The 27,305-nt window shown below is 43.0% G+C and overlaps 1 protein-coding gene and 2 long non-coding RNA genes across 52 annotated transcripts in view; 1 reads left to right on the plus strand and 2 right to left on the minus strand.

The window, feature by feature from the left end:
• Positions 1–27,305, plus strand: part of LOC122331512 (trichohyalin-like) — a 590,129-nt gene that overhangs the window by 292,617 nt on the left and 270,207 nt on the right. The window lies entirely within an intron of this gene.
• Positions 1,398–18,369, minus strand: LOC122331613. 2 transcript variants are annotated; one of them, XR_006248239.1, is made up of 5 exons: positions 18,325–18,341; positions 4,656–4,703; positions 4,265–4,300; positions 3,687–3,734; positions 1,398–1,455 (listed from the first exon to the last, which is right to left on the minus strand). It is a non-coding gene; the product is annotated as an uncharacterized LOC122331613 (long non-coding RNA). The 2 variants fall into 2 exon arrangements; XR_006248238.1 differs by lacking the exons at positions 1,398–1,455; positions 3,687–3,734; positions 4,265–4,300; positions 4,656–4,703 and adding exons at positions 8,034–8,084; positions 8,377–8,424; positions 9,406–9,453 and having other exon boundaries at positions 18,325–18,369.
• LOC122331622 lies at positions 23,061–25,974 on the minus strand. Its single transcript, XR_006248250.1, has 4 exons — positions 25,953–25,974; positions 25,395–25,445; positions 23,886–23,942; positions 23,061–23,070 (listed from the first exon to the last, which is right to left on the minus strand). It is a non-coding gene; the product is annotated as an uncharacterized LOC122331622 (long non-coding RNA).

Here is a 27,305-nt window from a genome sequence, read left to right on the forward strand (position 1 = left end):
TGTCAATGCCCATCTCTCGGCTGCCCAGAAGGGAAATCCAGCACCTGATCAGTCTGTTCTCTGGCGTGTCTTCCCTTACCCCAGGCAGACCAACGTAAAAGAGCACGACATCCGGACGGCCCCAGGACTCATCGCGTCTAGCAGAGACCCTACCGTGTCCCTGAGGCTCATCGACAAGCTATTGAGAATGAGCTCCAACAGATATTGAATTTGGGGGTAATTGAACCATGGTGTGTTTTTCGATCGCTGGGAATGGTTCAGTACATATTGACCATGGACCTCACCAATGGATACTCAGAATCAGCTAATACTAAAACCGCTTTCTTCACTCCCCAGTTTTCATTGGCAGTACCGGATCCTTCCCTTTGGCTGTCACAGGGTGCAAGCTACCTTCCAAAGGATTTATGCCATTATGACTCAGTTTCCCACAACCCCATGCCTTGGGCCAATTAGCCCTGCCAGGCGTTTCCCATCACCACGCCCTATATAATGAACTTCCTCACAGACACTCACAGCGAAGTCTTGTTTGTTCCTGCTGCAATTCTGAGCATTCTTCTTTGTGTTTGATTACCTGTTGCTGATTTGGATTGTCTTTGTTCTCTGATTGTTCTCTGCCTGTCTACTGACCTTCTGCCCGCTCCTGACTCTAATTATAAGCTGCCCGCCTCGACCTTCTGCCTGGTATCGTTTACATTTATGATCATCCCTGTATTGTACTTTGCTCCTGTTTGACCCTGCCTGCCTGACCACAATTAAAGTCTTGTCGCACATGGATCCGAATGTCTTTGACCCTTCCTTACACTACCTCTCTAGTAAGTTGTTCGGTATTTTTTCTTTGTGCAGTTTACTGGTTTTGTTTTCTTCCCGTGGAGTTTTTATTTTTCCAAGTACTCCTTTCTATTGTTTGCATTGTTAACTATACCTCGGTCCGAGAAGAACTTTTGTTGAAATAGTTTTTTTTTTTTTTTTTTTTTGTGCAAAGATTTTTATTAAATCTACATTTCTTGAGCTCTGCCTAAAGTGTTTCATTTGGATGCAACACTACTCTCCTTGTGGCTAAGTGGTAAATTGCTTGACCACCACACCAGAGACCTGAGTTCAAGTAAGGGTAAGTGACAGTTTTTCTGTACAGTTTTGAAATAAAAAACTATTGTTAAGGACTGAAAATATCAATATATTCTATTCTAATACTATACCTTGCTTGAGCGTGTTCAGAATTCTTCTTGTATTGTTCCAGTTCCTGACTAGAATTAAGAATATAGCATAAAAATACACAATATAAAAAAATACACTATTAAACGCAACAGATGACAGATGATTTATTTACAGCACTGTTATTCCCATCAATGATTATAATACACTATTAAGTTATGCTCTAAATTACTTCAGTTTATATTACCTTTTTGTTTCAGTTCCTCTTTGCATTGTTTCAGCTCCTCTTTGTATTGATATTCACTGTTTTAAAAGAAAGAATAAAATGTATACAGTAATACAATAACACATGGAAACAAAAATACAACTTTAAGGACAACATTGAAGTGCTTGGCTCTCTATAGGAGGACTGTGGCTAGATTTATAATTGCCATTTTTAGCTGATAGCACAGTACAGACAAGAATGCGTGCATACATACACACACACACACACACACACACACACACACACACATATATATATATATATATATATATATATATATATATATATATATATATATATATTATGCAGTGTGTGACGAGCTCTGAGGAACCAGCGGCGCCTGGCAACAAACATGGAGCACCTGGATTCACTCATCGCAGGTTGTAGCTGTGGTCTGTTCCCCTCTGACTTGAATAGGCCACGAGGCACGCCAGAGGGGTGAGTATGAAACTGCTGACAATAACATAATTTTTCTTGTGTTCCCTAGACAGCAGCGTGTGACCAATCAGCCACCACTGCACCACAGCGACCAGAAAGATCTGTAGAGCACTGCAGCACCTATCACACCCTGGGACTTCACCCTCCGGGTATTTATTTAGACTTTCTCTTGCCACGTGTTTCTTCACTCCGCCACACTGGTGGAGAATGCAGGCAAATTTGTGAAGAAAACACCGGTAAAGAGATCTTGTTTTCACCCCAAAACTTTTTTCCATCACCCAACAGTTCGCTGGCCAGTTGAGCGCTCCGTGATCAAGGATCTACCGGTACCTGTGCTGCTGGGACGAGAATGGCCAGGATTTGACCACCTGCCTAACTGCTGCCACCCAGCCTGCCAGCCTAGAGGGAACTGTCGACGACAGAGGCCGGCCAAGGGACCTTCATAATCAACACTGCCAATAGCAGGAGAGACGGTGAGTCCCCCTCCCAAAATTCTAATCTGTTTTATGATGTGTTTCAGAAGATTACAGGAGGGGTTCAAACAAACCCTTAAGTAAATGCTGCGGTGGGTGGTGACAGAAGACAGGAGGGACTGGGATTTTAATGATACCCCCACGTGCTCTTCAGGATCAGGAAGCCTCAACTGTTTTACCCCCTTCATGCTCCTCTTTGGCCGGCAGCGCAGAGGCCTCCTGGATGTCGTTAAGGAGGTGTGAGAGCAGCAGCAGGCAGCCCATCCGACTGTGATCGAGCACGTCAAGGAGATGAGGAGAGAATCAACCGTGTCATGCCATTAGTCTGAGAACACCTGAGTAAGGCACCAGAGGCCCAACAGCGGTTGGTACTCGCTCCTCACGGCCGCTTGCAAACCGCTGGCAGGGGCCATATGCTGTCAAGGAGCGGTGGGCCCGTCAAATATTGTCTCCATCAACCTGGCAGATGCCACCCTCCGCTTTTGCAATGACTTTCGTCAACTGAATGAAGTATCTGAGTTTGACGGCTACCCCATGCCTCGGGTGGAAGAGTTTCTTGACTGAGTGGGAAGGGCCTGATATATTTCATCACTTGACCTGACAAAAGGGTACTGGCAGGGTAATGTCCACACCCAGCGGCCACTGGCAATATCGGACCCTTTCCTTTGGTCTGCACGGGACCATGATGGACATCTTCCTCCACCCCATCAAGCCTACGCAGCCAGGTATTTGGATGACGTCATCATTCACTCAGGCATGGGAAAATCACATTGACCGCTCTGGAGGGTGCTGTCCGAACTTCAATGGGATGGGCTTACGACCAACCCACGGAAATGTCATCTGGCGCTCTTCGGAGCCCAGTACCTGGGTTTCCAAGTCTGGAGGGGCCTCATCCGGCCACAGGAGAAGAAGGTGGAAGCACCTCGGCCCCTAACCAAAACCCAGGCATGAGCCTTTTTTGTGGTTGGCGGGCTATTATAGGTGTTTCATCCCCAACTTCTCCTCTCTAGATGCCTCCCTGATAGATCTGACCAGGAATTGGAAGCCAGAGAAAGTTAACTGGACCCCCGCTGTGAAAGAGGCTTCTGGGAAGATCACTCATCACAGGGTGATCGGTTATTTAGAGCACTCTCTTGCCGTGTGTTTCTTCACCCTGCCACAATATGTGTATGTGTGTGTGCATGTGTGTATATATATACACATATATGTCATTAAGAATGAAGGTGAAATTTTGAAGGCAAAAGGGTCCAACTTAACAATAATAAGTTGTACCTATTTATTCCTTTATTTTTAAATTTAAAACTATTGCTAAGGACTGAAAATATCAATATATTCAACATTCTATTCTAATACTATACCTTGCTTGAAAGTGTTCAGAATTTGTCTTGCTTTGTTCCAGTTCATGACTAGAATTAAGAAACAAAGCATAATAATACACAATATTACAAAAAATACACTATTAAGCACAATGGATGACTGTGACAGTTCTGACATGTGGTAAGAAATGTTTCCTGTACCTTTAAAATATATATCAGAGAATTAAAGCAAAAGTACATGGACATGAACTAAACTACATAGGATAATTAAAAACATGTGAACAGAATCATAATCAGATGTTTTTATGTATGTAGTTCTGTATCTTTCTTTGTGTCTGTGAGTCAAAGCATCTGTGACCCGTGCTCCTTCACACTACAGTTTATGGTACGTTAAATACAGGTACATTACACTGTACATCTATTAAAATCAACTGAGCCTATAATAAATTATAGTAACACTGCATTTTTGTCAGTAACGGTAGCACCATTGTAATGGGGAAACAGTAATTAATTTGATTACTTGTTACTGGCAAAAAGAATGCCATTTATTTATAACACCGTTACTCCAATCAATGATTATAATACACTTTATGTAATTTTATAAATGACTTTTATATTACCTTTTTAGTTTCAGCTCCTCTTTATATCGAAATTCACTGTTTTAAAAGAAAGAATAAAATGTATACAGTAATATAATAACACATGAAGTGACACCATTGAAGTGCTTGTCTCTCTAAAGGTGGACTGTGGCTGTATGTATTATACAGTACAGACAAGAATGCATATACATACATACATACACACACACACACATATTAAGAATAAAGGTGAAATTTTGAAAGCAAAATAGGGTCCAACTTGATAATAATAAGTTTTACTTCTTTATTCCTTTAACTGTGTTTTTTTATGAACAAAAAAAGTAATGTGTTTTTTTGTACAGTTTTAAAAAATAAAACTATTGCTAAGAACTGAAAATATCAATATATTCTATATGCTATTCTAGTACTATACCTTGCTTGAACACGCTCAGAATTCTTCTTGTATTGTTCCAGTACATTACTAGAATTAAGAAATATAGTATAATATTAAACAAATACACTATTGAGTGCAGCAGATGACTGTGACAGTTCTGACATGTGGTAAGAAATGTTTCCTGTACCATTAAAAGTATACATCAAAGAATTGAAGCAAAATTTCACAGACAGGAATTAAAATATAAGGGATAATTAAAAACACTGCTGAGCTGCTTGTTTATGAATATTAATCACATTGTCTGTGCTGATTTGCTAAAGACTTCCAAAGGAATGTAATTTTAACACGACATTACAAGAATATTGTTTACATGTAGCATGTTGATTTTGTGTTTTATGTATGTAGTTCTGTATCTTTCTTTGTGTCTGTGAGTCAAAGCATCTGTGACCCGTGCTCCTTCACACTAGAGTTTATGGTACGTCAAATACATTACACTGTACATCCATTAAAATCAACTGAGCCTATAATCAATTTTAATAAGACTTTTTTTTGTCATGTCAGTAACGGTAAAAATGCTGTTTATGTAAAACGCCATTATTCTCATCAATGATTATAATACACTATTAAATAATGTTATAAATGACTTGAGTTTATCAGTTTATGTTACCTTTTTGTTTCAGCTCCTCTTTGCATTGTTTCAGATCCTCTTTGTATGATATTCACTGTTTTAAAAGAAAGAATAAAATGTATACAGTAATATAATAATACATGGAAAACAAGAATACAACTTTAAGGACACCATTGAAGTGCTTAGCCCTCTAAAGGTGGACTGTGGCTGTATATATAAGTATTATAATTGGCATATTTAGCTTGTTGGACCGTGTATATATATATGTGTGTGTGTGTGTGTGTGTGTGTGTGTGAGGACTGAAATTTGATATTAATAGGTTTTATATTTATGCCTTTATTTGTGTGATTTTTATAAACAAAAACAAAATAAACCAAAAAAGTTTATGTGTTTTTCTGTATGGTTTTAAAATATAAAACTATTGTTAAGGACTGAAAATATGAATATATTCTATTCTAAAACTATACCTTGCTTGGAAGTTCTCAGAATTGATCTTGTGTTGTTCCAGTTCATGACTAGAGTTAAGAAATAGAGCATAAAAATACACAATATAAAAAAAATACATTATTAAGTGCAACAGATGGTAGTGGCAGCTCTGACTTGTGATAAGAAATGTTTTTCTGTACCTTTAAAATTATAAATCCGTTACCTTGGAGGTTACAGGCCATCTCCTCCCGCACCACTCTAGGGAGGTCTCTAGTCAGTTCTAGTGATCATTTCTGAGCATTTACCATTTTATTCTCTTCCTTGTTACTGCACACTTCAGGGCACCTGCTTCTCAGCCCAAGACACCAGCCCAGAAAGGCAGCCCATACCAGAAGCACTAAAAATTAGCGAGGTAGGTAGCCTGTACTCGGAAAGCATCCAAATTTTACAACATACACTCTAACAACCATCAAGTCATTCTCCAGCTCCGCTGGTTGCATTCACAACCCACATCTCTTAGAAACTTGGACAAATTCTGCAATGGAATGCCTACTGCCAGAACCACTGCCTAATAAAACGTCCACGAGCACCGATTACCTCCTCGCCTCTTGCTCCAGAGTATTTCCCCTATCTCAACCCGAATCTGAGGCCATGAATGCTTACATTAAGGAAGAACTGGCTATGGACTTTATTTGCCCTTCTACATCCCCCGCCTCGGCTGGATTCTTTGTGAAGAAGAAAGATGGCGGCTTATTGCCTTGCATTGACTATTGGGGCCTGAATGATATCATTGTAAAATTTTGTTACCCTCTGCTCCCTAGTACCAGCCATGCTTGAACAACTCCACCTACACCAAGCTTGATCTGCATAACGCATACAACCCGATCCGCATTCGGGAGGTGATGAGTGAAAAACTGCTTTCTCCAACACAAACAGTCACTATGAGTACCTTGTTATGCCCTTCGGCCTTTCCAACAGTCCATCCGTCTTTTGAATGACTTCATGAATGACATCTTCAGAGACATGTTAAACCGTTGGGTGATCGTGTACATCGATGACATATAAATTTACTTCTACACCCTAGAGGCTCATGTCTGAGCTATTCTGTGCCGCCTAATTCAGAATCGACTTGTAGTCAAAAAGAAGAAGTGCATGTTTCATTGCACCAGCACATCATCCCTGGGATACATCATAAACCATGAGGAGTGGCAATGCACGAAAGGAAAGTGAAAGCCATGCTGGAGTAGCCCAGACCCCAAACTCTAAAAAAGAACTTCAACGATTCCTGGGGTTTGCTAACTTTTACTGACGCTTCATATGCAATTACAGCATCATCACAGCTCCCCTCAACTCCATGACCAAATGACAATCCAGCTGGCTAATCTGGTCCCCTGATGCCATGGAGGCTTTTGAGAACCTGAAGCTACACTTCACTTCAGCCCCTATACTACGACACCCAAATCCAAAGGAACCCTTCATCGTCAAGGTCGTTGCTTCAAGCACAGGAGTGGGAGACAATGTTCACCTGGACTTCTTCAACCATTGCCTCTACCCTGACGACCCTGGTTGCGCATTGCCCAACTCTCAAGGCAACATGCCCATTCTCACCATTGTAGACTGTTTCTCCAAAGCCTGCCATTTGATTCATCTTCCCAAAGGGCTCTTTTAGCATGGAGCTTACCGGGCCATCTCCTGAACTCTATGTCCCATACTGCCTCTTCCCTGGGGCTGAGTATGCACACCTGTCCCCTTCGCCACGCCCACTGCTCATTAGTCCCCTATTTTAAGGAATAGTCAATTCTATCGAAGTCTTGATTTGCTATGGTGATCATTTCTGAGCATTTACTATTGTATTCTCTGCCTTGTTACCACCTTTGGACTGTGTATCTAGCTCTCTGATTGTTCTCTGCCTGCTCATGACCTTTTGCTCATCTGTTCTGATACCTGGAGTGTCTCCTTGCTCTGTTTTGCCATTGTTTTGACCCTGCCTGTACGACCACTCCAATAAATGCTGCACATGGATCCCACTGAGCCTAGCGCCTCGTTACAATATCAGAGAATGAAAGCAAAATTACACGGACAGGAACTGAACTACAAGGGATAATTAAAAACATGTGAATGGATAATCTACTAATCTACAGTATTTTAATGTTTCTTTGGGACAATGTGAGAGACATCCATTAAACTCAACTGAGCCTATAATAAATTATAGTAAAACTGCATTTTTGTCAGTAGGGTAGGACTATTGTAAAACAGTAATTCATTTGATCGTTACCTACTCGTTACTGGAAAAAATAATGTTGTTTATTTACAATGCCGTTATATTAGTTTATGTTACCTTTTTGTTTCAGCTCCTCTTTGCATTTTCCAGGTCCTCTTTGTATTGTTTAAGCTCCTCTTTGTATTGATATTCCCTGTTTTAAAAAAAAAAGAATACACATATATACAGTAATACAATAACTTTAAGGACGCCATTAAAGTGCTTAACTCTCTAAAGGTGAACTGTGGCTGTATGTATAAGTATCATAATTGGCATATTTAGCTGATAGCACAGTACAGACAAGAATACACACACACACACACACATACACACATAGATATATATATATATATAAAACTAAAAAGTAATGTGTTTTTCTGTACAATCTTAAAATGAAAAAAAGACTGAAATATCAATATATTAAATATTCTATTCTAATACTATACCTTGCTTGAACACGCTCAGTACTCTTCTTGTATTGTTCCAGTACCTGACTAGAATAAAGAAATATAGCATAAGAATACACAATATAAAGAAACGCAATATTAAGTGCAAGAGATGACTGACAACTCTGACGTATGCTAAGAAATGTTTCCAGTACCTTTAAAATATATATCAAAGAATAAAAGCAAAATTACACGGACAGCAACTAAACTACAAGGGATAAATAAAAACACATGTAAACGGAATCATAATCAGACTAAACAATGACAGGAAAATGACCAAAATAGGAAATGTTTAACATTTCTAAAATAAAGGAGCAAAATTAAAAGTAATTGTGATAAAATTGTAATACTACTAATTCTAATAGCAATATAAAATGCACTAGGATTAATGAACTGTGGGGTTTATGAATATTAATTACATTGTCTGTGCTAATATGCTGAAAAATTCAAAGGAACTCTGTTATTTTGACATGAAATACAACAAAGAATATTGTTTACATGTAGAATGTTGATTTTGTGTTTTATGCATGTAGTTCTGTATCTTTCTTTGTGTCTGTGAGTCAAAGCATCTGTGACCCGTGCTCCTTCACACTAGAGTTTATGGTACGTCAAATACAGGTACATTACACTGTACATCCATTAAAATCAACTGAGCCTATAATCAATTATAGTAACACTGCATTTTTTTCATTGGCAGTAGTGCCATTGTAATGAGGGAAACAGTAATTCCTCTTATTACTCGTTCCTGGAAAATAACATTGTTTATTTATAACGCCGTTATTCCCATCAATGATTATAATACATTATTAAGTAATGTTAAAATTTTCAGATCCTCTTTGTATTGATATTCACTGTTTTAAAAGAAAAAAAAAAAACCAAATGTATACAGTAATACAATAACACATGAAAAACAAGAAAACAACTTTAATTGAAGTCTCTCTAAAGGTGGACTGTGGCTGTATATATAAGTATTATAATTGGCATATTTAGTATTAAAAAAATAAAATAAACATACTCATAATACTATACCTTGCTTGAGAGCGCTCAGAATTCTTGTTGTATTTTTCCAGTTCCTGACTAGAATTAAGAAATATATCATTAAAATAAACAATATTAAAAAAATACACTATTAATCACAACAGATGATTGTGACAGTTCTGACATGTGGTAAGAAATGTTTCTTGTACCTTTAAAAATATATATCAGAAAATTAATTAATTAATTAATTAGGCACATGGGGGTTTAAATTGGTGCTAGCAAGTCATAATAAATTAAATGACTTTATGTATTTATTATTTTAGATGCATATATATATATATATATATATATATATATATATATATATATATATATATACACACACACACACACACACACACACAGTAAATGTTACGTTTCACTGCTGCGGAAGAACATTCATTAGTGATGAAAACACAAGGCGTAATCCACAACAAGAGCTGAGCAAACACATAGAAACAAGTAAACCTGACAGGGGAGAAATACACAGACAGGAACTAAACTAAGTATTTGGGGGTGTATTTGCAGAAAAGGTTTTAAAAGATGCTTTGGTAAGACTTTATAATAGAGAACAGTAATTGGTGATTCTTGAATGATTTGTTCATTTTAAATTAATCTTTATTGTGGTTTAAGAAGTCATGGGAGTGCAACATCCTATAGGTTCTATATTGGAATTAGTTTAACTTTTTGAGTTGTTCATTCATCATGTGACAGCGTGAGCCAGAAAAGGCTTAATAATATTGACTTTTTATTGCCTCTTTGATTATGACATCATTCATTTTATAAACAGTAAAAAAATAAAAGCTACAATCATCTTGTCACGTTCCCAGGACTCTGTGTTTATGTTTTCGTTTAGTGCCATGTGCTCCCTGTGCCCTGCCTTCCCTCTGTGTTAATTATGTTATTGTCATCAGCTGTGTCTCGTCCAATTACCCTGTGTATTTAAGTCCTGTGTTTTGAGTTCTGTTGGTCCGAGCGTCAAGGTCCCTACCCGATGTCCGTACCTGTGTCTACCTGCCTGCCTGTTCTACCTGCCTGCCTTTTGTATCTTTATTTAACCATTTCAAGATTAAATCCATTTACGTTTACTTTATGTCTCGTGAGCTTCATCCGCAAAGCGCAACCGTGACAGAACGCTCGGACCTCAAAAGTAAATAGCGGCGTATTTTCCCCTTATTTTTTGTTTTTGCCATGTTTGCCCAGTTCAAAGACCCAAACTTCCTCATCGCCTGCTGGAGCAGGGGATTGCTCTCGAGGACTATACAGAACTATTCCTCGAACTGGCCAACGACTCCGCTACCCGGACTGCTCTCTGCTCGAACTCTATTTCCGCGGACTTAACACCTCCAGCCAAGCGCAGCTGTCCGGGAGCGGTCCTCGAGAGAGCCTCGCCGCATACGTCGAGTGGGTGCTGGTGTCGTGCAAATCAACAATGATGGTTGCGCCTGAGGACCGCGACACCAGCCCCACTCCAGATCCAGAGCCTAGCTCAGCCCTTCACCGCATGGTCGAGCCCCAGCCTGAGCCCACTGCTGACACGGGGCGGAGTCGGCGCGACCACGGACCCATCGCCAGAGAGAGCGACAGAGCCGTGGAGCGTAACAGGACCCGAGCCGATACGTCAGACCAGGTGCGCGAGCCAGCTGGCGGAGCTCCCCGCGGTGGAGACAGCCGACTGAGGAGGAGCGCGGAGTGGAGCTCCGCCCACTACACATCGGCTGAGGATGAGCTGATCATCCACCTGGGGCTGCTGGATCTGCAAAGGGAGCTGGATGATGTAGACTTGGACTTTGGACTTAGACTGGGCACCTCCCCTGTATCCTGAGTTCCTGTTCCCGTTCAGCTACCCAGTAAGCCCGCTGGTTCCGCCCAGCCGTCCCGTTAGCCCGCTGGTTCCGCCCAGCCGTCCCGTTAGCCCGCTGGTTCCGCCCAGCCGTCCCGTTAGCCCGCTGGTTCCGCCCCAGCCGCCCCGTTAGCCTCGCTGGTTCCGCCCAGCTGTCCCGTTCCTGTGCCTGCGCCACGTGCGCTCTGTCCCGTTCCTGTGCCGCGCCACGTGCGCTCTGTCCCGTTCCTGTGCCCGGCGCACGCGTGCGTTCTGTCCCGTTCCTGTGCCCGCGCCACGTGCGTTCTGTCCCGCTTCTGTGCCGGCGCGACGTGCGCTCCTCCAGTGCCCCGCGCCCGCGCGCCTCCCTCCAGTGCCCGCGCCCGTGCGCTTCCTCCAGTGCCCGCGCCCGCGCGCTCCTCCAGTGCCCCGCGCCCGCGGCGCTCCTCCAGTGCCCGCGCCACGTGCGCTTCTGTCCCGTTCGGTGCCCGTGCCACGTGCGCTCTGTCCCGTTCCTGTGCCCGCGCCACGCGTGCGTTCTGTTCCGTTCCTGTGCCCGCGCCACGTCGCTTCCCTCCAGTGCCCGCGCCCGACGCGCTCCCTCCAGTGCCCGCGCCACGTGCGCTCCTCTCCAGTGCCAGCGCCCGCGTCGCCTCCAGTGCCGCGCCCGCGTGCGCTCCCTCCAGTGCCCGCGCCGCGTCGCGCTCCTCCAGAAATGTTTCTTGTACCTTTAAAAATATATATCAGAAAATTAATTAATTAATTAATTAGGCACATGGGGTTTAAATTGGTGCTAGCAAGTCATAATAAATTAAATGACTTTATGTATTTATTATTTTAGATGCATATATATATATATATATATATATATATATATATATATATATATATATATATACACACACACACACACACACACACACACAGTAAATGTTACGTTTCACTGCTGCAGGAAGAACATTCATTAGTGATGAAAACACAAGGCGTAATCCACAACAAGAGCTGAGCAAACACATAGAAACAAGTAAACCTGACAGGAGAAATACACAGACAGGAACTAAACTAAGTATTTGGGGTGTATTTGCAGAAAAGGTTTAAAAGATGCTTTGGTAAGACTTTATAATAGAGAACAGTAATTGGTGATTCTTGAATGATTTGTTCATTTTAAATTAATCTTTATTGTGGTTTAAGAAGTCATGGGAGTGCAACATCCTATAGGTTCTATATTGGAATTAGTTTAACTTTTTGAGTTGTTCATTCATCATGTGACAGCGTGAGCCAGAAAGGCTTAATAATATTGACTTTTATTGCCTCTTTGATTATGACATCATTCATTTATAAACAGTAAAAAATAAAAAGCTACAATCATCTTGTCACGTTCCCGGACTCTGTGTTTATGTTTCGTTTTGGTGCCATGTGCCCTGTGCCCTGCCTTCCCCTCTGTGTTAATTATGTTATTGTCATCAGCTGTGTCTCGTCAATTACCCTGTGTATTTAAGTCCTGTGTTTTGAGTTCTGTTGGTCCGAGCGTCAAGGTCCCTACCCGATGTCCGTACCTGTGTCTACCTGCCTGCCTGTTCTACCTGCCTGCCTTTTGTATCTTTATTTAACCATTTCAAGATTAAATCCATTTACGTTTACTTTATGTCTCGTGAGCTTCATCCCGCCAAAGCTCAACCGTGACAGAACGCGGACCTCAAAAAGTAAATAGCGTATTTTCCCTTTTTATTTTTGTTTTTGCCATGTTTGCCCAGTTCAAAGACCCAAACTTCCTCATACGCCTGCTGGAGCAGGGGATTGCTCTCTCGAGGACTATACAGAACTATTCCTCGAACTGGCCAACGACTCCGCTACCCGGACTGCTCTCTGCTCGAACTCTATTTCCCGCCGGACTTAACACCTCCAGCCAAGCGCAGCTGTCCGGGAGCGGTCCTCGAGAGAGCCTCGCGCATCGTCGAGTGGGTGCTGGTGTGCGGCAAATCAACAATGATGGTTGCGCCTGAGGACAAGCGACACCAGCCCCACTCCAGATCCAGAGCCTAGCTCAGCCCTTCACCGCATGGTCGAGCCCCAGCCTGAGCCACTGCTGACACGGGGCGGTCGGCGCGACCACGGACCCATCGCCAGAGAGAGCGACAGAGCCGTGGAGCGTAACAGGACCCGAGCCGTATCACGTCAGACCAGGTGCGCGAGCCAGCAACGGAGCTCCAGCGGTGGAGACAGCCGACTGCGAGGAAGCGCGGAGTGGAGCTCCGCCCACTACACATCGGCTGAGGATGAGCTGATCATCCACCTGGGGCTGCTGGATCTGCAAAGGAGCTGGATGATGTAGACTTGGACTTGGACTTAGACTGGGCACCTCCCTGTATCCCGAGTTCCTGTTCCCGTTCAGCTACCCAGTAAGCCCGCTGGTTCCGCCCAGCCGTCCCGTTAGCCCGCTGGTTCCGCCCAGCCGTCCCGTTAGCCGCTGGTTCCGCCCAGCCGTCCCGTTAGCCGCTGGTTCCGCCCAGCGCCGTCCCGTTAGCTCGCTGGTTCCGCCCAGCTGTCCCGTTCCTGTGCCCGCGCCACGTGCGCTCTGTCCCGTTCCTGTGCCGCGCCCCGCGCGCGCTTGTCCCGTTCCTGTGCCCGCGCCACGTGCGTTCTGTCCCGTTCCTGTGCCCGCGCCACGTGCGTTCTGTCCCGTTCCTGTGCCCGCGCCACGTGCGCTCCCTCCAGTGCCCGCGCACGCGCTCCCTCCAGTGCCCGCGCCCGTGCGCTCCTCCAGCCCTCGCGCCGCGCGCGCTCCTCCAGTGCCCGCGCCACGTGCGCTTCCTCCAGTGCCCGCGCCCACGTGCGCGCTCTGTCCCGTTCCTGTGCCCGCGCCACGTGCGTTCTGTCCCGTTCCTGTGCCCGCGCCACGTGCGTTCTGTCCCGTTCCTGTGCCCGCGCCACGTGCGCTCCCTCCAGTGCCCGCGCCGCGCACGGCGCTCCTCCAGTGCCCGCGCCACGCGGCGCCTCCAGTGCCCGCGCGCCACGGCGCTTCCTCCAGTGCCGGCGCCACGTGCGCGCTCCTCCAGTGCCGGCGCCACGCGCGCGCTCCTCCAGTGCCCGCGCCACGTGCGCTCCTCCAGTGCTCCGGCGCCCGCGCGCGCTCCCTCCAGTGCCGCCTCAAGTTCTCCCACCCTCCCACCCTTGCGCCACCATATCGATGGATCCCAGCAGCCCCGCGCTCATCCTCAGCTCACCATCCGGGCTCGCCACGGGTCTGCCGGTCTCCATCGCCGTCGAGGGTGGGCGATCCTCGCCTCACCGTCCTGCCTCCGAGACCCAGACTCCTCCTCGGCCCGTAGACCCGTCGGGCTCCTTGGGCTCCTAGCTCCCTCCTCTACACCGTGGTCCGTCAGTCCACCAGCTCCACCAGGCTCCATCGTCCCTCCGGCTCCGCCTTGGTCTGTCGTCGACCATCCGTCGCCTCTGATTCCTCTCCTCCGGCTTTGCCTCGTCCCTCCATCCCACCGGCTCTGTCAGGCTCCTCCTTCCCTCCGGCTTCACCTCAGTCCTCAGTCGCTCTGGCTCCGCGCGTCCCCGCCCCCCGTCTCCGTGTCAGTCGCCGAAGCCTGCGGCGTCGCCTTTGGACCTCCAGCGCCTCGGCGTCACCTGGCTCTTGGCTCTCCGTCTCCACCTCGGTCTCCTCCTCCATCTGCTCCGCCACCGCCGGTCGGCCCCATGGAGTCGATGGCTGCTCCTCCTCCATGGCTCCTCCCTCCGTCGGCTCCACCTTGGACCACCATAGCTGGGCTCTGGATCTCCTCCTGCTCCGGACTCCTCCTGTCTCCTTCCTGGCTCCTCCTCCGTCGGCCCCGTGGACCACCATAGCTGGGCTCTGGATCTCCCTCCTGCTCCGGACTCCTCCTGTCTCCTCCTGGCTCCTCCCTCCGCGTCTACACCTCCTTGGACCCTTCTGCCTTCTGCCTGCCCACTCCTGGGGATCCGTCCTCCACCACAACCTCCTCCCAAGACCCGGTATCCCCAAATCTTAGTCATTTTGGTTTTTGTTTGTTTTTGTTTGTTACCCTTTAGGTGCGAGGACGCACCTTCCGGGAGGGGGGGGTAATGTCACGTTCCCCGGACTCTGTGTTTATGTTTCGTTTAGTGCCATGTGCTCCCTGTGCCCTGCCTTCCCTCTGTGTTAATTATGTTATTGTCATCAGCTGTGTTAAATCAATTACCCTGTGTATTTAAGTCCTGTGTTTTGAGTTCTGTTGGTCCGAGCGTCAAGGTCCCTACCCGATGTCCGTACCTGTGTCTACCTGCCTGCCTGTTCTACCTGCCTGCCTTTTTGTATCTTTATTTAACCATTTCAAGATTAAATCCATTTACGTTTACTTTATGTCTCTCGTGAGCTTCATCCCTTGAAAGCCTCAACCGTGACACATCTGGATTGTAAATGCTTAAATATTAATGCTTAGTTGTTAAGTTTAGGTATAGGATAAAAGATAGGATTATCATTAATTTTCTCCTATTAAATTCAGAAAAGACAGATAACACCCTCTAGCGGGTGTAAAAATAATATGTGTTGTGTTGTGTCTGTCCTCATGAAATGGCGTATGACTGTCTGTACCAGTTTTTTTGTGTGTTTTTTTTAAATGTAGTGTTTTACACTGATCTCTCTGTAACTAAAACATATTTTACAAGCTGTAATTCGTAAGAATAAGCACAACTTCTGTACGTCTGTATCCAATGAACCATCTGGGGGTGGAGTCACCATTCTCCAAAAAACATAAACTGTGGGCATATCAGCTGTGTGATTAAGCTCTCCTGAAATATTTATGGTGACTTGAACCATGGCTGACTCCAGAGGGGGAGATGGTAGGCGAACTGAGGCTAGATGCACTGCCAACAGCTCTAGGCAGTTGATGTGCCAAAATAGTCAAGGCCCCATACAGAGCCCCGAGGCTGCCTGCATGTTGCATGTGGCGCCCCAGCCTGACATGAAGGCATCTATTGTGACAACAACATGTCTAGTCATTTGTTCTAGGGGCACCCCGGGCCTGAAGAAAGGCAAGGTCTGACCACGTGCTGAATTGTTCACACGGAGTGTCCCATGGTACCATGCTCATCTCGAGCCTCGGGAGTGAAGCTAGTGCTGAAGTCGTCTCATATGGAGCAATCCGGGTGGATGGAAGTGTTTCAGTCACGACACCATCCTGCCTTTTTTGAAACTCAGGCAGTTCAACACTGACTGGGCGAGCTTGTTTGAGAAAACGTGCCATCATACTCCACACTGAGAAAGAGATTCTCTGCAGAGGGAGAGCTTGCTATTTTCCCAGATGACCTGAAGTCCCAACTAGCTGAGGTGCTGGAGCACCAGTTCCCTGTGTTTTTCACAACTGGTCTTGAGAATGGGCCATGATGAGACAGTTGTTGAGATAGTTAATGTGATGTCCACAGGGGATGGGGCAAAGACGAAGGGACAGGGACAACCCAATGGAGAAAACATTGTACTGCCAGGTTCGACCCTCAAATGCAAACGAAGAAAGCGGTCTGTGTCGAGGAAGAATTGAGACTTGGAAGTAGGCGTCCAAGCCGTGCTGGATTGCCCCAGTCTTCCACTGTACTGCAGAGCTGAATAGCACAGCCTGGAGGATGGGGCATCAACAAAGCCGAACCGTCAAAATCCCACAGCCACTGCACTCTTGGCCCACAAGTGGACATGTGGACATTGTATTCCTGAGGACAGTCGATGAACACGGCCAAAAAGGGCCAAACACAAGCTCATCAGCTCCTATATGACTCTATAGGAATGAAAAAAGTACCAGGGCATACCAAGGAACTAATCACCTCACTGTAAGGCTCAGGACTGGGGGGTGTACATATGAAAGCATTGCTGTCAACACTGGGTCCATATACAGAGCAAGTAGTCAATAATAAGAATGGGTCCATTTATTCATTATATTAGGTTCACAAACATGTTTTTAAAAAAACAAACATAATATGCATGATTATAACCGTGTTTTGGCAGATTACTTTAAAAAAGTAATTAGTTATAGCTACTAGTTACGTCTTACAAAAAGTCAGTAACTGAGTTACATCATTAAAAGTAACTAATTACCGGGGAAAGTAACTATTCAAATATGTCAAATAACTATATAACTATATAAATATGGTAAATAAAAGGAAAATGACACCCAACAGAAAAAAAATCTTATTAAACATTCTACTCTAATCTACAGTATATTAATGTCTCTGTGGCATAATGTGAGAGACACCTATTAAATTCAATATATTATTAAAAATATTATCAAGTCTCTGTGGACACCTTGGGAATGTAATCGTCATAGTAGTTTGTTTCACAGCATTATATGATATATGATGTTCCCGAGGGAGGCCAGACACAATGAGTCCGAGTGGACTTTGTTCTCTGCCTCCATTGTTGATGTGACTGTTTGAAGCTGTGGCAAGCTTGAACACGGTGGTGGACACCAGAAGTAAGGGATGCCGTCAAGCTGAAGAAGGAGTCCTATCAGGCCTGGTTGGCTCATCGGACTCCTGAGGCAGCTGACAGGTACCGGTGGGACAAGCGGACTGCGGCCCGAGTGATTGTGGAGGCAAAAACTCGGGTCTGGGAGGAGTTTGGCGAGGCCTTGGAGAAGGATTATCGGACGGCCTCGAAGAGGTTCTGCCAAATTGTCCGACACCTCAGGAGGGCGAAGCAATACCCTGCTAACAATGTATAAAGTGCTGACTTCGGTGACAGGGGGACATCGTTGGGTGGTGAAAGAAATACTTTGAGCATCTCCTCACCCTGCAAACTTTGCTAAGGGCTGTCCAGTCTAGCTCTATATGTTTCTTTGTGTAGGTGAGTTAAAGCATCGGTGACCCATGTGCCTTCATACTAGAGCTTATCATATGTCAAATACAAGTTATGTTACACTGCACTATAATGACTTATAGTAACACTGCTTTTTGTTTGTCAGTAAAAGTAGCGTCATTGTAACAGGGGAAACAGTAATTCATTTGCTTATTCGTTACTGGAAAAAATGTAGTTGTTTATTTAAAACCCTGCTATTTCCATCAATAATTATAATTCATTATTAAGTAATGTTAAAAATGATTTTAGTTTATATTACCTTTTTTGTTTCAGCTCCTCCTTGCATTGCTTCAGTTCCTCTTTGTATTGTTTAAGCTCCTCATTGTATTGATATTCACTGTTTTAAAAGAAAGAATACAAATATATACAGTAATACAATAACACATGGAAAACAAGAAAACTGTGCTCGGTTATTTACTCAGCATATTTAGCTGACAAGAATATATATATATATATATATATATATATATATATATATATATATATATATATATATATATATATATATATATATATATATATATATATCAATATATTCTATTCTAATACTATACCTTGCTTGGAAGTGTTCAGAATTGATCTTGTATTGATCCAGTTCATGACTAGAATTAAGAAATACAGCATAAAAATACATTTTAACCAGCTAGTGATGTTATACAGAATTTTATTTTTTTAGTATATAAGTATTACCAGTATTTTTTCAGGTCCTCTTTGTATATATATTCACTATATTAAAAGGAAACAAAGGTTATATGTTAACACATGTTTGTTAACACAAATACACCAGATTTAGGCCTACATCAATCTGAAAGTAATTCAATACTTATATAAACCATAAAGCTCAACAGATGACTGTGACAGCTCTGACATGTGGTAAGAAATGTTTCCTGTTCCTTTTGAAATATATATCATGAAGAATTTGAACAAAATTCGGCAGTCATATTAGGGCTCAAACTTGCACTGTCTTATGGGGGCTCCCCACTTCTACACTTACCATAAACTCTTTTCCACAAAGTGCGCGATCAGAGTTTCCCAGTGGAACCAATGGCCATACTGGGAGGCCATAGACACCAAACTCCATAACCGCATTTTCACTGGTTGCCAATATCACCTGCATGGTCTGCAGGACCATCTCACATTCATCCATCACATGCCCCTTTATCGATCCTTCTATCCCTCCTGCCCGTACCTGCTCTGTCCACAAGTTTCGTCCCAAGATTCCCAACTCTGCTTCCTAATCGCCTAGTCCTCAACCTCCCCAACCGCCGCCTCTCTCCTCTTCCCGCGGCCATCCTTGCATTAATTCCAATTATGGCAAATGTCTAAGAGCAACACTGCAGATTTTTGCGGCGGTGCCCACGCCTGCCTCATCTGCTCAGTGTTCAAAGCAACGAATACAAATAATAAGCAATATCGACTCCGTTAATATTTCTCATCTGGCTTCTGAATTATTGCTTCATCCTGATCCTAACCTTACTAATTCTTCACCCCAAATAACCAATGCTCAGATGAATGTCCAATGTAAAGTATCTAGTGCAATATTGTCCAGTGTAATTGTCCAATTGTAAGTGGCGAGTATCTGGGGAAAGAGGGGTGAACATGGGAATCCCGGTGATTAGGTGCTGGGTGTTTTCTGGTTCAGACTTCGAATGGCCTGCGGAAGAAGCTCCTCCTCATTCTCTCTGTGTTTGCCTTCAGGAACGTAAAAGCTTTCCTCAATGCAACAGAGAAAGAGTCCATTGTTGGGATTGCTGGAGTCTTCGACAATCTTCCTGGCCCTGGTACAGCACCGCTTGTTTTAGATGTGCTGCAGCACAGGGAGCTCAGTGCGGATGGTGCGCTCAGCTGACCGCACCACCCTCTGAAGGGCTCGCCTGTCCTGCATGGTGCTGTTCCTGAACCAGGAGGTGATGTTTCCTGTCAGGACACTCTCAGTGGTACAGGTGTAAAAGTTCCTGAGCACCTGAGATGGGAGTCTGAAGTCCCTTAAGGGCATCAGATGGTATAGACGCTGCCGGGCCTTCTTCACCAGGGTGTTGATGTGACAGGTCCAAGACAGGTCCTGCGTGATGTGAACACCCAAGTGCACGAAAACTGTCCACTCTCTCCACTGGGGTCCTGTTGATCATGATGGGATGGTAAGAGCGCACCTGCTTCGTGCTGAAGTCCACTATTAACTCCTTTGTTTTGCTGACGTTCAGGAGCAGATTGTTCTCTCCAGGTTGTTGATCTCCCTGAAAGTAGGCCATCTCATCGTTGTTGGAAATAAGGTCCACCACGACAGTGTCATCAGCAAATTTAATGATGGTGGTGGAGTTTGTAGTGGCCACACAGTCATGTGTGTGTACAGCGAGTACAGCAGGGGGCTCAGAACACAACCCTGAGGGGCTCCAGTGCTGAGATTGGAGGGAGGATGAGGTGTGTTTTCCCATCCGTGACGGCTTGTGGTCTGTCGGGTCAGGAAGTTGGTGATCCAGTGACACAGGGTTGGGCTGCGTCCCAGGACCTCCAACTTCGAGGCGAGTGTGGGAGGAACTATGGTGTTGAATGCTGAACTATAGTCCATGAATAGCATTTTCACATAGTTTCCTTTTCTAAAATCCAGGTGGCTCGTGGTTGTGTGGAGGAGGTGTGTGATGGCATCCTCCGTGAGACCGGTTCTGGCGGTAGGCGAACTGTAGTGGGTCGAGTGTGTCCGGTAGTGATGCAGTGATGAAGTCTCTGATGAGTCTCTTGAAGCACTTCATCACTAACAACGTCAGAGCTACAGGGCGGTAATCATTCAGGCAAGATGGTTGAGGTAGACTGTAGACTGTTTCAGGGAGAGATTGAATATCTCAGTGAACACCAGTGCTAGCTGGTCAGCACTGAGCTCTCAGAACCCGGCCTGTGATGCCGTCAGGTCCTGCTGCCTTCCTGGTGTTCACTCTCCTGAATGCCCTCCATACGTCGTGCTCGAAATGGTGAATGTGATTTACTCTCCGGCTCTCTCGGCATGCATGCTGTTCATCATACTTCTAGTGCCGCTAGCGTGATTAGCTGCAGTCTCAAACGAGCATAAAAGTTATTTAGCTTATATGCCAGAGAAGCATCCACGCTCTCCACTCTGGAAGTTGGCGTTTTATTGTCCGTGATGTTTCTCAGTCCCTGCCACAGGCTCCCAGGAGTCACTGTGTTGAAACTGTGACTCTAGTTTCCTCCCGTAGCGCCTCTTTGTGTTTTATGTCATATCCTCTGTGACTATCCCTGTGTTATAGGCTGCGGGCGGGATCTCAGACAGTCGCGGATAGTTTTGTCTACCACGGCTTCTGGTTGGGAAAAGCCCTGATGTCGGTTTTCTACTGTGTCATCCGCTAGTTTCGATGAATCCCACCATCGCTTCCGTAAACACGGTGACGTCCTTGGAGCTACACCTGAACATGGCCCAGTCTGCGTCATCCAAAGCGTCCTGCAGAGTGGCCACCGAATGGTCAGACCAGTGTGACACCTCCCTCTGTACCGGGGCTTCCTGTTTCAGCCTCTGTTTGTAAACAGGCTCGAGGAACATGGCGGCATGGTCCGATTTACCAAATGGAGGGCATGATTTTGCCCTTTAGCGCTCTCTATGAAGGGTGTGTAGCAGTGATCCAGTGTCCTTTCACCCTTGGTGGGGCAATTGATGTGCTGGTGGAAGTTCGGCAGTGCACGCTTGAGGAATGAGGAAAGCACAATGAGTGCGGTGTCCTGGTGCTGTGACTGGTGTGTTGTTAGGTGATCGTGAAAGTCCCATATTGCAGTGTCTCGTGTCCGCTTGAGGTGGAATATAAACGGCACTGACTATGACCAAGCTGAATTCCGTGGAAGATAGAAAGATGGCGATGGTTAAGTTCCAGGTTTGGTGTGCAGGAGCGTGAAGAAAGAGTAACAACGCTTGCAGCTGTCGCACCAGCGGTTGTTCACCATCAGACACACTCCACCTCCCTTGTCTTCTCCGACTCCAATGTTCTGTCCATGCGGTAAACAGAGAAAAACTTCGGCGGTTATGCGGCATGGTCCGTACCGCTAAGTTCAGCTAAAGATTGCAGTCCCAAATGTTTCTCTGGAACTTGATCCTTGCCCTGAGGTCATCGAGCTTGTTTTCCAGAGACTGGACATTGGCTAACAGGACACTAGGTAGGGGAGTGCGGTGTGAGCATGCCCTCAACCTGTTCCTGACGCCGGCTCGTTTCCCTCATGGAGCGGTGCGGTCGCGTCCTTTGTCTTCGACAGGATCTCGCTTGGCCAACATGGGTGTTTAAAAGCGGGCCGAAAGGTGGGTGCATTGTACACCAATAGATATAAGAGTGGCTCGGTCATATGTAGTAATAACCATCTTATATAAAGAAAATAGCGCAGACTATTCAAAATACAAACAATTAACAAAAAAACAAAGTTTTGCCGGAGCGGTCATGACGCGAGCCGACCTCAACGGCACCATCTTGAAACTAATTTATTTTATTGTAGCATAAATAAATGCTATTTACTACACTAAACTTACATTGATGGTAAAACAAAATAGCAGGAGTAATTAAAGTATTTTACAGCCAAAAAAATAGAATAGCAATATGCTTGTTTACTGCACTTAATCTAAAATTGTAACACCAGGCCAGAAGAAGGACCTCTGATCTGTCTGTCTTTACTCCCTCTGCTTCTTCTCCAGTGTTTTCCTGTTTGGTGGCCAGATAGTCTGGGCTATACCAAACTGGACAAGCAAAGTATCGTTTGTTGTTGCGGACTCCCCAAGCGTTTTCTCTTGATATCTATTTTCAGTCATTTTAATTATTAAAATTAATAATGTTGGACCATAATAATTGAGACATTATGTTTATAGCCCAGTAAACACCAAGCCAACAGTCTGTCGTTGGGGGGCAAAATTCAGAACATAAAAGTATTGCCAGGGTATCTTAAAAACAACAGTACACTCTATAATACTATACCGTGTTTGGAGGTCATGCAGAAAATCCTTCTTGCACCGTTGAGTTCATCTCTGAAAATAAGAAACATAAAACACATCAGGTAACACATATTTTTTTTTGTATTTGTATTGTATTTTGTAAAGATGCTTTAGACCTTAGAATAGAGAACAGTAATGGGTCGTTCTTGAATTAATCTTTAAGTTGTCTTGGGAAGAACAAGTGTTCCCGGGAGTGCATGCACAACATCCTATAGGTTATGTACTGAAATGAGTTCAACTGTTTCGAGACTTGGGTTTGAGTCATTCATTCATCATGTGACAACCTGAGCTAGAAATAGGCTATTTATTACATTTATAACCACATTGATCATGACATAAACTCAAACATTTATAAACCGTAAGAAAGAAAAAGCTAAAATTTAAGACCAAGCAACGCATCCAGGAACGATGGTTTTAAACTATGTATTAAAAAGGAAGTTTGTAAATGAACTAAATTATCTATTCAAAGCTGTCACGTCACTTGACAAGAGTACTAAACGCCAACCTCTTTCTGACTCTTTCCACAGTATAGTTTTGTATTGTTTGTAGTGTCATTAATGTTTGCATAAGTAGTTTATATGTTAGGAAGTGATACATAACATTTTAGCAATTACTTAAAAACAAGAACAGATCCTAAAAATAAACTGTGAAGAGTGATTTTTATGCACTACTAATAGAATGCAAAACTATACAGGCATTCAAGAGCAAGCTTTATGATGCTTTCTCCTACATGTCCAAATACTACCACATTGCTTTTTGTCATCTAAGTTATCACCAGTAAAGTGTGGAGCACCAAAGGATCAGTTCTTGGACCTTATAACATTATAAATGACATCAGTTTATATTACCTTTTTCGTTTCAACTCCTCTTTGTATAGTTTCAGCTTCTCTGTGTATTGATATTCACTGTTTTAAAAGAAAGAATACAAATGTATACAGTAATAGAAAAACTTGACATGAGGATGTCATTAAAGTTTTTGTCTCTATATAGGAGGACTGTGGCTGTATATATAAATATTAGAATTGACATATTTAGCTGATAGCACAGTACAGACAAGAATATGTGTATGTCATAAAGAATGAATGCAACATTTTAAAGGGCAGTAGATTCAGTAGATTCAACTTGATATTAATAAATTGTACCTATTCATCCCTTTATTTGTGTATATTTTTAAGAATAAAAAAATAGTAATGTGTTTTGTAATGTCATTTTTAACTGTACAAAATGTTTTTTGCACAAATATGTATATACGAACATAACAGTTAAACTACTAATACTAATAAGTAATATTATACATGACTTTATTCAGAATGACCTTATTTTTTTGTATTGATAGTCACTGAAGTAAAAGAAAAAAACACAAATGCATACAGTGATGCCTTAACATATATAAAACAAGAATAGGATGAATGAAAATAGGTAAGAAAATTGCTAAACATTGACCTCAACGTATGAAATGTATTAAACACGAACATCGTGTTAAAAACAATCATATAAAAGAGAGAAGAGACTTAGAACCCTATCATACACCCAGCGCAAGGGTGCATCGCAAGTGTGTTTGCTAGTTTCAGTCTGACGTAGTTCTCATTTTCCCATTAAAGCGTCACATTGCTTAATTAGCTATTGCATTTGCGCCGATTAGTGCACTCGTGGGCGTTCTGGTCAGAAAAAGTGTGTTGTTCTTGTTCTTTTGAGGAACTAAAAATAGACTGCCATAGATCAAGTCAAACCTGGTCTAAATCCTAAAGTCAATGGCGCAGTGTTTTTTTGGTATTTAAAGAGTATGTTAGTAGAAAATGCACCTCTGGGCGAGTCCACAGCACTTGTACAAACAGATGCACAGCATCAAATATTGAAAACTAAAGGATTACAGTGTAAAAGAATAATATTTGTAGGCTACATACATAAAAATAAAAGGTAGATGTGGACACACCCTGAGTGCACTTGCGCTATGCACCTTAGACTTTGCGATTAGATCTTTAAGTATGGCCCATAGACTTCTCATAGAAGTTTCTCTGCTTTGTTGTCTCTTATAATAAAGAAACTAGTAATTAAATCTGACTTCTAGCATCAAAACTTCACAATTTGAGAGTGATTACTCAAAGAAGTGGCAGTAACACGGTTAAAAAACATTTCCTGTACTTCTTTCAATATATATCATGAAGAGTAAAGGAAGAGTTCAGAAGATAAAAGGAGGTCCAACCTGATACTAATAAGTTGTAACAATTACTCGACTGGTGAGTATGTCTTTCTTTATTTGATGTAAATAAGAAAATTTAAGTTCTGTACAGTTTTGAAATTGTAAAAAGTATTGCCAAGGTCTTTTAAAAACAACAGTATATTCTATAATACTATACCATGCTTGGAGTTGATAGTGAAAATTCGTCTTCCACTGCTCGAGTTCAACTCTAGAAATAAGAAATATCTCATAAATAATACATCAAGTAAAGAAACAACTAATATTTAGCTTTATTTGTATTTACAGAAACGCTGTTGTTGGTAAGACTTTAAAATAGAGAACAGTTATAGATTGTTCTTGAATGAATCTTCATTTTGAACAAATCTTTTTGTGTAAATCAGGAAAAATGAGTCATCTCAGGGAGTGCATGTACAAAATCCAATAGCAGTGGTCAGCAACAGGTGACTAATATTTACTGATTTTTATAGAAATTTATCATGTAACTGAATAAACAATAAATATAATGATTCAATGCTGTCACGACACATGACCAAACAACGAACGGTGAACTAATCGATTCTCTTTCCAACTCAGATTGTGAACAATGAATTTTAATTCATAATTAATTTTGCCAAATAATTTTTCATTACTTGAGGTGCATAAATATAACATGCATGACAGTATTTAGTAATGATATAAATTCAGTTTTATTATTATTTTTTACAATTTATATTACCTATTTCGTTCCAGCTGCTCTTGTATCGATTTTCACTGTTTTAAAAGAAAGAATACAAATGTATACAGTAATAACACATGGAAAATAAGAATACAATGCCATTTAAGTGCTTGGCTCTTTATTATTATTTGTCACAACAAAGACAAAAAAAAAAAAAAAAAAAAAATATATATATATATACATAAGTTTGTGGTTTGTTTTTAAATGGTAAAACTATTGTTAATGACTGTGAAAATACCAATAAATTATATATTCTAATGTTATACTATACCTTGCTTGACTGTTCTTCTTGTATTCTTCCAGTTCATTTCTAAATAAAAATACACATTATAAAAAAACTGAAAACATTTATTTTTTTCTTGCAGAAAAGACTTAAATTTTAAATGTTGTAACGATTTGTATGAATCAGTTAGTATGAAACTATACAATACACAGAACTATAAGTTTAAATATAAGTTAAATATTGCTGTTGAAAGTTCACGACAAAGAAGTAGAACTAGCAAACAAACAGCTTTTAATCATTAATCAATCTATTGTGAAATACTCAGGAGAAACCAAGTCTAATGTAGGAGTCGGAGATGTTGGATTCATTTGCAGCATTTATTGATCGTGATCATACAGGCAGAGAATCAACGACAATGACAGGGATATCACAGGGAATCATAAACAGTATCAGGCAGTGGTCGGGGCGGACGGCAAACAGTCAAGGTCAGTAAATCCTGGCAGAGAGAAAAAAATGGCAGGCAGCAAGACAAACAGATATGGGGAACTAGTTTCAGAAACGCTCAAAAACAGCTGGGCAAAAACAAGACTTCACAATGACTGTCCGTTTGGTGACTGCTTAAGTGGGGGGGTGAGTAATGAGGAACACCTGTGCGGCCTTGAGGTGTTCCTCGTTGTTTCGACTCGTCCAGCAGCTTTTCTCTGATTTCTTTCAGTTTTGCAATGATGAATTGCTCATCTCTTAATTCTTGGAGGATAACTCCAGTAACTTGAACCCTCAGAATGTTATTGCTCATCAAAGCAAATAGTAATAGTATGCTGAAGGCTCAAACAGTCTGGTTTTTCTTGTCGATGATGTTCTGGAACAGCAACATCACCGTTCATGATTCTGAACCCAATTCCGCTGAAACACCCATCTGTGGCGTTTGAATACCACTGGCGAGAGGTGGTGCACATAGCCTTCAGGTAATTCAGGTTTTGGTAACCCAGCTCTGTATAGAATTTATCCAAGTCTTCTTTGTTCTGTTCTTGTGAGAGGGTATTGTCTGATGGAATATAACGGACGGCATTATCATCATGAGCTTTGGAGTTGAAGATCAGAAGATGATCAGCCCTGAAAGAAAAATAACT

The sequence above is a fragment of the Puntigrus tetrazona genome, unplaced genomic scaffold, assembly GCF_018831695.1.
Source record: "Puntigrus tetrazona isolate hp1 unplaced genomic scaffold, ASM1883169v1 S000000001, whole genome shotgun sequence".
Classification (NCBI taxonomy): domain Eukaryota; kingdom Metazoa; phylum Chordata; class Actinopteri; order Cypriniformes; family Cyprinidae; genus Puntigrus; species Puntigrus tetrazona.